At 41.7% G+C, this 12,309-nt stretch overlaps 1 protein-coding gene across 1 annotated transcript in view; it reads left to right on the top strand.

The window, feature by feature from the left end:
• Positions 1-12,309, top strand: part of LOC311131392 (pro-neuregulin-3, membrane-bound isoform-like) — a gene marked incomplete at both ends in the record, with an annotated part of 555,735 nt that overhangs the window by 486,529 nt on the left and 56,897 nt on the right. The gene's annotated exons all lie outside the window — the stretch shown is intronic.

Genomic DNA, 12,309 nt, shown 5'->3' on the forward strand with positions numbered 1-12,309 from the left:
CAAATACAATTGGATTTGATTTGATTGCTTCATTGTGCATTTTCCTCTGTTTGCTTGGTTTGTTTGCTTGATCCCTGCCATGCGTATGCAAGGGGCTCAAAGAGATACCTGTAAAGGGAATGTCATGTTGTTCTCTGAGGCACAGCTTCAAAATGGACACAGGAATGAGGAGACAGCCTGGCTCCTACAGCTCTGCTATTGTAACTTTGATTACAATCACTCACACTGCACTTGCAACTCGAATGCTGTCCGCAACGAGACCCTGTGAAGAAAAAGAAAGCAGAATTATTCTGAGTGTGTGTGCGTGTGTGTGTGTGTGCGCGCATGTTTGTGTGCATGTATTGAGGGGGTTATATTCTTTGATGTGATTCCTGGAGTGAGAGGGAAATATCAGTCTCCTCTGTCATTATCCAGTTAAAGAAAGTTATCTGCAAGATAGAGGAGTTGATTCCATCCAAGGCCAAAGCCCCCTGCCCTGTATAACATGACCACCAGAGGCTTCACTGAGTGGAAAACATAAATAGCACTGACTTTTGGACAGTTCTGTACCCCCCCACCGCCTCTACTCCAAGGCATGGCAGGTCAAAGAAACAATGTACTCGCTCTGATGTACAGCAGCAAATGCTAACTTGTAGTGTATTCAATGTTTAAGAAGGCTTATAAAGTTTGTAATTTCCACTTTAAAATGTCTGACTTGATTTGCTCTAATGTCAAATGTAACCCCCCCAACAAAAATTGACATTAATTATAATCAACATAATAATTCACATTTCCTGTTGCTGCAGGATTCTTTTCCTGCTGTAGAAATCTGGCTCAAATCTACATCTATATAGGGATGTCACACAAAAGTGCTTTCTGTTCTTCCCGTGACTCAAGTCCTTTAATGGCAAGGTGGAGAAGGCTGCTGTCTTATCAGTGGGTGGATTGTTTTAAGATGGTCATGTCATGGGTGATTTAGGTATATATGTATATACAGTATACACTGAGTGTACAAAACATTAAGAGCACCTTCCTAATATTGAGTTGCACCCCACCTTTTGCTCTCAGAACAGCCTCAATTTGTTGGGGCATGGACTCAAAGTGTTGAACGTTCCACAGGGATGCAGGCCCATGTTGACTCCAATGATTCCTGAAAACAATTGAGCGTGAAAACCCAGCAGCGTTGCAGTTCTTGACACACTCAAACCAGTGCACCTGGCACCTACTACCATAACCCGTTCAAAGGCACTTAAATCTTTTGTCTTTCCCATTCACCCTCTGAATGGCACACATACACAATCCATGTCTCTTTGACCATGCTTGTCACTTATGAACATTTTTGAACATCTTGGCATGGTTCTGTTATAATCTCCACCCGGCACAGCCAGAAGAGGACTGGCCACCCCTCATAGCCTGGTTCCTCTCTAGGTTTCTTCCTAGGTTTTGCCTTTCTAGGGAGTTTTTCCTAGCCACCGTGCTTCTACACCTGCATTACTAGCTGTTTGGGGTTTTAGGCTGGGTTTCTGTACAGCACTTCGAGATATTAGCTGATGTAAGAAGGGCTATATAAAATAAAATTGATTGATTGATTGATGTCTCAATTGACTCAAAGCTTCAAAATCCTTCTTTAAGCTGTCTCCTCCCCTTCATCTACACCAGGGTTTCCCAAAGTCTGTCATGGGGGCCCCCCTGAGTGCACATTTTGGTTTTGCCCTAGCACTACACAGCTGATTCAAATAATCAACTCATCATCAAGCTTTGATTATTTTAATCAGATGTGTAGTGCTAGGGCAAAAAGCTAAACGTGCACCTAGAGGGGGCCCCAGGACCAAATTTGGGAAACCCTGATCTACACTGATTGAAATGGATTTAACAAGTGATATTAATAAGGTAACTTTCACCTGGATTCACCTGTTCAGTCCATGTCATGGAAAGAGCAGGTGTTTTGTATACTCAGTGAACATCGATACAGTGCAAAAAAAAAAATATTGTGAAAAAAACAAGAAATAAGACAAAAAAAACGGACACCTTGAGCGTGCATAACTATTCCCCCACCCCCAAAGTCAATACTTTGTAGAGCCACATTTTGCAGCAATTACAGCTGCAAGTCTTTCGGGATATGTCTCTATAAGCTTGGCACATCTAGCCACTGGGATTCTTGCCTATTCTTCAAGGCAAAACTTTCCAGCTCCTACAAGTTGGATGGGTTCTGCTGGTGTACAGCAATCTTTAAGTCATACCACAGATTCTCAATTGGATTGTGGTCTGGGCTTTGACTAGGCCATTCCAAGACATTTAAATGTTTCCCATTAAACCACTTGAGTGTTGCTTTAGCAGTATTATTAGGGTCATTGTCCTAATGGAAGGTGAACCTCCGTCCCAGTCTCAAATCTCTGGAAGACTGAAACAGCTTTCCCTCAAGAATTTCCCCATATTTAGCGCCATCCATCATGCCTTCAATTCTGACCAGTTTCCCAGTCCCTGCCGATGAAAAACATCCCCACAGCATGATGCTGCCACCACCATGCTTCACTGTGGGGATGGTGTTCTCAGGGTGATGAGAGGTGCCAGACATAGTGTTTTCCTTGATGGCCAAAAAGCTGAATTTTAGTCTCATCTGACCAGAGTACCTTCTTCCATATGTTTTGGGAGTCTCCAACATGCCTTTTGGCGAACACCAAACGTGTTTGCTTATTTTTTTCTTTAAGCAAAGGCTTTTTTCTGGCCACTCTTCCGTAAAGCCTAGCTCTGTGGAGTGTATGGCTTAAAGTGGTCCTATGGACAGATACTCAGCTTTGCAGCTCCTTCAGGGTTATCTTTGGTCTCTTTCTTGCCTCTCTGATTAATGCCCACCTTGCCTGGTCCGTGTGTTTTGGTGGGCGGCCCTCTCTTGGCAGGTTTGTTGTGGTGCCATATTCTTTATTTTAATAATGGATTTAATGGTGTTCCGTGGGATGTTCAAAGTTTCAGATATTTTTTTATAACCAAACCCTTTTCTGTAATTCTCCAGAACTTTGTCCCTGACCTGTTTGGAGAGCTCCTTGGTCTTCATGGTGCCACTTGCTTGGTGGTGCCCCTTGCTTAGTGGGGTTGCAGACTGTGGGGCCTTTCAGAACAGGTGTATATATACTGAGATCATGTGACAGATCATGTGACACTTAGATTGCACACAGGTGGACTTTATTTAACTAATTATGTGACTTCTGAAGGTAATTGGTTCCACCAGATCTTATTTAGGGGCTTCATAGCAAAGGGGGTGAATACATATGCATGCACCACTTTTCCGTTATTTATTTTTTAGAATTTTTTGAAACAAGTAATTTTTTTCATTTCACTTCACCAATTTGGACTATTTTGTGTATGTCCATTACATGAAATCCAAATAAAAATCAATTTAAAGGTTGTAATGCAACAAAATAGGAAAAACACCAAGGGAGATGAATACTTTTGCAAGGCACTGTATATTTACAGTACCAGTCAGACGTTTGGACACACCTAATCATTCAAGGGTTTTTCTTTATTTTTCCTATTTTCTACATTGTATAATAATAGTGAAGACAACAAAATTATGAATTAACACATATGGAATCGTGTAGTAACAAAAAAAGTGTTTAAAAAATCAAAATATATTTTAGATATTAGATTATTCAAAGTAGCCACCCTTTGCCTTAATGACAGCTTTGCACACTCTTGGCATTCTCTCAACCAGTTTCACCTGGAATGCTTTTCCAACAGTCTTGAAGGAGTTCCCACATATGCTGAGCACTTGTTGGCTGCTTTTCCTTCAATCTTCTGTCCGACTCATCCCAAACCATCTCAATTGGGTTGAGGTTGGGTGATTGTGGAGGCCAGGTCATCTGATGCAGCACTCCATCACTCTCCTTGGTCAAATAGCCCTTACAAAGCCTGAAGGTGTGTTGGGTCATTATCCTGTTGAAAAAAAATGATAGTCCCACTAAGCGCAAAGCAGATGGGATGGCGTGTCACTGCAGAATGCTGTGGTAGCCATGCTGGTTTAGTGTACCTTGAATTCTAAATAAATCACTGACAATGTCACCAGCAAAGCACCCCCACACCATCACACCTCTTCCTACATGCTTCACGGTGGGAACCACACATGCAGATATAATCCGTTCACCTACTCTGCGCCTCACAAAGACACGGTGGTCGGAACCAAAAATCTCAAATTTGGACTCATCAGACCAAAGGACAGATTTCCACCGGTCTATCGTCCATTGCTCGTGTTTCTTGGCCCAAGCATGTCTCTTCTTATTACTGGTGTCCTTTAGTAGTGGTTTCTTTGCAGCAAATTGACAATGAAGGCCTGATTCACGCAGTCTCATCTGAACAGTTGATGTTGAGATGTGTCTGTTACTTGAACTCTGTGAAGCATTTATTTCGGCTGCAATTTCTGAGGCTGGTAAGCCTAATGAACATATCCTCTTCAGCACAGGTAACTCTGGGTCTTCCTTTCCTTTGGCGTTCCTCATGAGTGCCAGTTTCATCATATCGCTTGATGGTTTTTGCGACTGCACTTGAAGAAACTTTCAAAGTTCTTGAAATGTTCCGTATTGACTGACCTTCACGTCTTAAAGTAATGATGGGCTGTCATTTCTCTTTGCTTATTTGAGCTGTTCTTGCCATAATATTGACTTGCTCTTTTTCCAAATAGGGCTATCTTCTGTATACCACCCCTACCTTGTCACAACACAACTGATTGGCTCAAACGCATTAAATTCCACAAATTAACTTTTAACAAGGCACACCTGTTATTTGAAATGCATTCCAGGTGACTACCACATGAAGCTGGTTGAGAGAATGTCAAGAGTGTGCAAAGCTGTCATCAAGGCAAAGGGTGACTACTTTGAAGAATCTCAAATATAAAATACATTTTGATTTATTTAACACTTTTTTGGTTACTACATGATTCCACATGTGTTATTTCATAGTGTTGATGTCTTCACTATTATTCTACAATGTAGAAAATAGTAAAAATAAAGAAAAACTCTGGAATGTGTCCAAACTTTTTACTGGTACTCTATATATACAGGAAACTGCCAAAATAAAGGAAGACCAACATAAAGTGTCTTAATCGAGCGTTGGGCCACCACAAGACGCCAGAAGAGCTACAAAATGCCTTTGCATTGATTCTATAAGTGTCTAGAACTATTTTGGAGGGATGCAACACTATTCTTCCACGAGAAATTCCATAATTTGGTGTTTTGTTGATGGTGGTGGTAAACGCTGTCTCAGGCGCAGCTCCAGAATCTACCATAAGTTTTCAATTGGGTAGAGATCTGGTGACTGACTGACTGACTCTCTCTCTCTCACACACACACACACACACACACACACACACACACACACACACACACACACACACACACACACACACACACACACACACACACACACACACACACACACACACACACACACACACACACACACACACACACATACACACACACACATACACACACACACACACACACACATCCACACACACACACAGAGAGAGACACACACACACAGAGAGACACACACACAAACACATTCTTTAAACCCCCTATGCTCATTTGAGACTCACTTTCAAAGTCACTGAGATGTCTTCTTCCAGCCATGGTAGCCTAAATAATGGGCAACTGGGCATTTTTTTTTATATGACCCTAAGGATAATAGGAAGTTAATTGCTTAATTAACTCACACCTGTATGGAAGCATCTGCTTTCAATATACTTTGTATGCCTCATTTACTCAAGTGTTTCCTTTATTTTGGCAGTTACCTGTAGAACACATGTATTTACTGTCAGTCTTACTTTATGTAATCCTTACTGCATGGTTCTAGCATTGTCCTGTGGAACCACATATCTAATTTGTTCTTTGAAGTGGAAAGAAAACAAATTATTACCTTGTACGTTTGCAAATACATACAATATTTGTATTTTTTATCATATGATTTATTCAGATCCATAGCAGATTCTGAATCAGTGAACCAGAGCACAGGGGATTGTGCACTGTAGGTTACATCTTCATGTACTGTCGGCTGACCTTGACCTTGACAACACACTTTTAATTACCTCCAAACAGGGCTTGTACACACAGCATTTATGACGTGCATCAGAGGAACAGCGTAAAACCTTTTCTCATTAGTGTATCATGGTACTCTGCAGGGAACTTATGGACATAAAATAGTCCATGATCAGTGAGTTTGTTTGGTAGCATGTGAGGCAATATTGGGAGTGACATGTATGGTTAGCTGTCATGGAATTGCAGATGCCACTTACCTACGTCTCCACAGGGTTCCTCTCTTCTCATAATTACAGTAAATGAGGTGACATGATGACTCAGACTGAGAGACATCAACACAACAGTACTGATCCTGGAAACTACTGGTGGGAGGAGGAAGGGGAGGAAGGGGAGGGAGGGAGGGAGGGAGGGAGGAAGGGGAGGGAGGGAGGGAGGGAGGGAGGGAGGGAGGGAGGGAGGGAGGGAGGGAGGGAGGGAGGGAGGGAGGGAGGAAAAGGGTGGTTAATTAGCCTAGTTCTCAAGTCTTTTGGCTTCGATATTGATTTTGATAAGATAAAGTAAATTAATGTATTACTGGACCATGTGTGGCGTGTTCTACAATTGACTACAAAGGCCAATAGGAGGCCGAGGCTCTCCAGGGGCCTCATTTATCAATGGTGTGCGTGCACAAAAAAGACAAAAAACCTTGCGTGTGCCAGTTTTCTCGCAAAGGTTGGTATTTATAAATGTTTAACTTGATGGGAAAGTGTGTGTATCTCCACACAAATCTCAAACCATGCGTGTGCACAACTTGTAGAAGGTTGATCAACTGAATTGCAAGGAAATAGGCTTATTGTTCGTTTGGGGGAAATTCGAGGTGTTTGATGCACAGGAATTATAATAATGGTAGGCTAATAAAAACATAAAACGTAGGCCTAATGATAAAACATTTGCATTTGCCGTTGGTAAGGAGATCACATAGCAGCATGTTGTTTAATATGTTTATTTTACTTTCAGTACATAGACCTAAATCATATTAGAGGACATCTCTCCTTTTCTGACATAACTGTTTCAAATTATTCCCGCCTAACAAATAGGCAACGCCTAACAAATTTTTTCAACACTCATTCAATAGCCAAGCATGCTCGTAAGTAAATACAGTGGGGGAAAAAAGTATTTAGTCAGCCATCAATTGTGCAAAAATCCCAGAACCACATGGGGGGACCTAGTGAATGACCTGCAGAGAGCTGGGACCAAAGTAACAAAGCCTACCATCAGTAACACACTACGCTGCCAGGGACTCAAATCCTGCAGTGCCAGACGTGTCCCCCTGCTTAAGCCAGTACATATCCAGGCCCGTCTGAAGTTTGCTAGAGTGCATTTGGATGATCCAGAAGAGGATTGGGAGAATGTCATATGGTCAGATGAAACCAAAATATAACTTTTTGGTAAAAACTAAACTTGTCGTGTTTGGAGGACAAAGAATGCTGAGTTGCATCCAAAGAACACCATACCTACTGTGAAGCATGGGGGTGGAAACATCATGCTTTGGGGCTGTTTTTCTGCAAAGGGACCAGGACGACTGATCCGTGTAAAGGAAAGAATGAATGGGGCCATGTATCGTGAGATTTTGAGTTTAAACCTCCTTCCATCAGCAAGGGCATTGAAGATGAAACGTGACTGGGTCTTTCAGCATGACAATGATCCCAAACACACCGCCTGGGCAACGAAGGAGTGGCTTCGTAAGAAGCATTTCAAGCACCCCACCCGGCTATCTAGATGTGTGAAAGTTAGTGTATAAGCTAATGATTTCACATTTCCACAAACTTCAAAGTTTTTCCTTCAAATTGTATCACGAATATACATATCCTTGCTTCAGGTCCTGAGCAACAGACAGTTAGATTTGGGTATGTCATTTTAGGTGAAAATTGAAAAAAAGGGTACGAGGTTAACACGTTTAATCTGGTGTGCTAGCTCTGGAACAGCTGGTGGTCCCTGAGGAGAGAATTGTGAACTACTAATTTAGTCAACTGTTCTCAATTGACACAAGGCCATACGTGAGTCTTTCACAATACACTGTCACTGGCCACACTCATACATAACATGTAATAATATAACACCTAACAGATTAGATCAACTGGAATGACACCCTCACTCACAGTTGCACATAAAGAGCTGTGAGCAAACCACTCCCCAAAATATTTGAATGAGCTGCAGCCACTACATTTTAATTATTACTAAAAGAGGACAGAACCCTTTACTGAACTGCAAAGAACCATTGAAGGTGTCAAAGGGTTATTTGGGTCAGTATGGTTCCACATTGAACCATCACCTTTCCCAAAGAACCCTAGAGGAACCTAAAAATGTTTTATGTGTAGGACCGTAATAACCTAGCCTATTTAATTTCAGAGTCTATACCAAGGCAGGAGATAGAAACACAATCATGTATTGATAAACTAAATATTGAACAACAATTTCTCTTTTGTATGGAAGTGTGGGCTGTAGCATTTACTTAAAAATTGTTTGAAAGGACAATCAATCTTACAGAATGTGCGGCCAATATCTGATTGATTGCATATTCATTCTTCTGAAAGCAACTATGATTTAGTTTTACAAATGAAAAGAGACAGCTGCCATTTTTCACCCTTAACACTAGAACCGCTAAAGCAGTCATTTGGACTTTTCATTAATAAATAAATATTACTCTGCCATTTTTAAAGTCATGCCCCCCTTCATCCCTGACTTTTCCTAAATAAGTCTATATAACACACTGTCATTGTTAGAATCTTAATATCACAAACAGAACTGTTGTTATAATAGGACTGAGCACGCCCCCATTCTCATCGACGGGGGTGTAGTGGAACAGGTTGAGAGCTTCAAGTTACTTGGTGTCCACATCACCAACAAACTATCATGGTCCAAACACACCAAGACAGTCGTGAAGAGGGCACGACAAAGCCTATTCCCCCTCAGGAGACTGAAAAGATTTGGCATGGGTCCTCAGATCCTCAAATAGTTCTGCAGCTGCACCATTGAGAGCATCCTGACTGGTTGCATCACCGCCTGGTATGGCAACTGCTCGGCCTCCGACCGCAAGGCACTACAGAGGGTAGTGCGTACGGCCCAGTACATCACTGGGGCCAAGCTTCCTGCCATCCAGGACCTCTATACCAGGCGGTGTCAGAGGAAGGCCCTCAAAACTGTCAAAGACTCCAGCCACCCTAGTCATAGACTGTTCTCTCTGCTACCGCACGGCAAGCGGTCCCGGAGTGCCAAGTCTAGGTCCAAAAGGCTTCTCAACAGCTTCTACCCCCAAGCCATAAGACTTCGCTACCCGGACTACTTCTCAACAGCACCCCCACCACCCCACCACCCCCACCCCATCTTTTTACACTGCTACTATTTATGCATAGTCACTTTAACTCTACCCATATGTACATATTACCTCAACTACCTCAACTAGCCGGTGCCCCCGCACATTGACTCTGCACCGGTACCCCCCTGTATATAGCCTCCCTACTGTTATTTTATTTTACTTCTGCTCTTTTTTTCTCAACAAAAATATATGCATTTTTGGTAAAGGGCTGTAAGTAAGCATTTCATGGTAATGTCTACACCTGTTGTATTCAGCGCATGTGGCAAATAACATTTGATTTGATTTGATTTATAACCCGTTTTAGGAGGGCATTTAATATTTTGAATGGTTTTCCCCCATTGCCTTTCCTTCTCCCAACAGCAGGGTAGTTCAACTGAAAGTTGAAGGTGCCATGCACAGTTGAAATTCACCCTGATAATTGCCTCACAACTGAACCTAAACTATACTGTAACTAATTTCACACATTAAGAACAAATTAAATCAATGAAGTAAATGATGGGGGGGAAAGGGGGAGAATGGGTTGATGAGATGATGAGTGAGGGGAAGCGAACTATCCATAATTATGTAATCACAAATTATGAATGAAGATCAGGGCAGGCCACTCTATTGTATTGATCTATTCTCAGGGTAATAAATATGGTGGAGCCAAGGGGAACTCAGCTCCCCTGAATGAGACATCAGTCCCCAAAATGCAACAAAAGACAAACTTAAAAGATTTTCCTATTTGTTCAAAATGCAGTGGTAAATATGTTTTACAGTGGTAAATATGAAAATAAAAGACAGCACTGTTTGGATAGAACAAGCCGGTAACAATGCTACGGGCCGATTATCAGCACAACATGTAATCACTGAGAGACCAGACCCTACATCTCAAGCAAAAAACAGCAGCAATGCACTCACTATCTTTCACTGTTTATGTGACATGAACATGCTCCAACTGATGCCATTCTGTGAAGAACCACACCATGTGAGCACGAGCTGACAATAATCGAAAATGTTTTACTGCTGTCATATAGACACTTACAGTATATTCATTATAATGCCATTATTGCTTTTGAGCTGATTTTCATTATTTATTAAGCTCTTATAATGATGTTTAGGTTAATGATGTTCATTTGTCTGCGCATCTTGCTGACCGTGAGTCTTGGTGGGTGGGGTATTTTCTATTTTGTCATTATAAAAATAAGCTGTTACCATGTTCCAACACATATGATTTCTGTTTCATAGCTGTAACAATAGTACTCCACAAATGCAATTTATTGAGTACATGAATTCTGGTGTTTTGTGTTTTTTTGTTTTTACATATAGCCTACAGTAACATAAACTAATGAAAATGCTATATGTTATTTGAAATATACAGTGGGGAAAAAAAGTATTTAGTCAGCCACCAATTGTGCATGTTCTCCCACTTAAAAAGATGAGAGAGGCCTGTAATTTTCATCATAGGTACACGTCAACTATGACAGACAAAATGAGGAAAAAAAATCCAGAAAATCACATTGTAGGATTTTTAATGAATTTATTTGAAAATTATGGTGGAAAATAAGTATTTGGTCAATATCAAAAGTTTCTCAATACTTTGTTATATACCCTTTGTTGGCAATGACACAGGTCAAACATTTTCTGTAAGTCTTCACAAGGTTTTCACACACTGTTGCTGGTATTTTGTCCCATTCCTCCATGCAGATCTCCTCTAGAGCAGTGATGTTTTGGGGCTGTCGCTGGGCAACACGGACTTTCAACTCCCTCCAAAGATTTTCTATGGGGTTGAGATCTGGAGACTGGCTAGGCCACTCCAGGACCTTGAAATGCTTCTTACGAAGCCACTCCTTCGTTGCCCGGGCGGTGTGTTTGGGATCATTGTCATGCTGAAAGACCCAGCCACGTTTCATCTTCAATGCCCTTGCTGATGGAAGGAGGTTTTCACCCAAAATCTCACGATACATGGCCCCATTCATTATTTCCTTTACATGGATAAGTCGTCCTTGTCCCTTTGCATAAAAACAGCCCCAAAGTATGATGTTTCCACCCCCATGCTTCACAGTAGGTATGGTGTTCTTTGGATGCAACTGAGCATTCTTTGTCCTCCAAACACGACAAGTTGAGTTTTTACCAAAAAATTCTATTTTGGTTTCATCTGACCATATGACATTCTCCCAATCCTCTTCTGGATCATCCAAATGCACTCTAGCAAACTTCAGACGGGCCTGGACATGTACTGGCTTAACCAGGGGGACACGTCTTGCACTGCAGGATTTGAGTCCCTGGCGGCGTAGTGTGTTACTGATGGTAGGCTTTGTTACTTTGGTCCCAGCTCTCTGCAGGTCATTCACTAGGTCCCCCCGTGTGGTTCTGGGATTTTTGCTCACCGTTCTTGTGATCATTTTGACCCCACGGGGTGAGATCTTGCGTGGAGCCCCAGATCGAGGGAGATTATCAGTGGTCTTGTATGTCTTCCATTTCCTAATAATTGCTCCCACAGTTGATTTCTTCAAACCAAACTGCTTACCTATTGCAGATTCAGTCTTCCCAGCCTGGTGCAGGTCTACAATTTTGTTTCTGGTGTCCTTTGACAGCTCTTTGGTCTTGGCTATAGTGGAGTTTGGAGTGTGACTGTTTGAGGTTGTGGACAGGTGTCTTTTATACTGATAATAAGTTCAAACAGGTGCCATTAATTCAGGTAACGAGTGGAGGACAGAGGAGCCTCTTAAAGAAGAAGTTACAGGTCTGTGAGAGCCAGAAATCTTGCTTGTTTGTAGGTGACCAAATACTTATTTTCCACCATAATTTGCAATTAAATTCATAAACAATCCTACAAATCAGGGTTTTTTTTTTCTCAATTTGTCTGTCATAGTTGACGTGTACCTATGATGAAAATTACAGGCCTCTCTCATCTTTTTAAGTGGGAGAACTTGCACAATTGGTGGCTGACTAAATACTTTTTTT

This window comes from Coregonus lavaretus (genome assembly GCF_964263955.1).
Source record: "Coregonus lavaretus genome assembly, chromosome: 1".
Classification (NCBI taxonomy): Eukaryota; Metazoa; Chordata; class Actinopteri; order Salmoniformes; family Salmonidae; genus Coregonus; species Coregonus lavaretus.